This window comes from Pyxicephalus adspersus, chromosome 3, assembly GCF_032062135.1.
Source record: "Pyxicephalus adspersus chromosome 3, UCB_Pads_2.0, whole genome shotgun sequence".
In the NCBI taxonomy this organism is placed as follows: domain Eukaryota; kingdom Metazoa; phylum Chordata; class Amphibia; order Anura; family Pyxicephalidae; genus Pyxicephalus; species Pyxicephalus adspersus.
Genome location: NC_092860.1, coordinates 125,649,245 through 125,649,882, shown reverse-complemented (window position 1 = coordinate 125,649,882; position 638 = coordinate 125,649,245). Strand labels below are relative to the sequence as shown.

Genomic DNA, 638 nt, shown 5'->3' with positions numbered 1-638 from the left:
GACATGGGTGAATGTGTACATGAATGGGACATGGGTGAATGTGTACATGAATGGGACATGGGTGAATGTGTACATGAATGGGACATGGGTGAATGGGGCACAATGTACACATGAGTGGCCATGAATGAGGAGTGCCAGGCATGGAGTGCAGGACATCTCGGAAGATAATACCAGGGAGGGGGTCAGATGAGCAGGGCCGGAGGTCTGGATGCTGGGCACCGTCACTTCACCTCCCGGGCTCTCAGCACAGCCAAGTCTTTATAGTCCATCAGTGCCAGTCAAGCAGGTCCTGGGCGGCTAGTCTTGTGTTACGGGTGAACTGACAGGTGTGCTCCTCGGTGGGCACATATGCCCCTTCTAACTGCCCGCAGCCTGACCACAGCCTACACAGACACACTTCCTCCTCCTCTCCTGCTCCTCACTACTGAAGGCTGAGCTGCCTGGCCGCGCACTCCCTGCTCAGAATGTACCACTACGACTGAAGGGGGGAGTGATATCACCAACTTTCACAGAAGCGATGAATACATAAACATGAACTTAGGCATCACAACATCTATATCATAATAATCAGAACAGATATAGTGCTGTGCTTTACTGCCATAAACCTCACACTGATTAGTTCAGACTTCTAGCCGAGT

At 51.6% G+C, this 638-nt stretch overlaps 1 protein-coding gene across 1 annotated transcript in view; it reads right to left on the bottom strand.

Annotated features, from left to right (window-relative positions):
- LOC140327481 (probable phospholipid-transporting ATPase IA) overlaps positions 1–435 on the bottom strand; it is a 34,867-nt gene extending 34,432 nt beyond the window's left edge. Inside the window, exon 1 of the mRNA XM_072406867.1 lies at positions 172–435. The gene's annotated coding sequence lies outside the window, so the exon portion shown is untranslated. The remainder of the gene's footprint in view (positions 1–171) is intronic.
- Between the last annotated feature and the right edge of the window lie 203 nt (positions 436–638).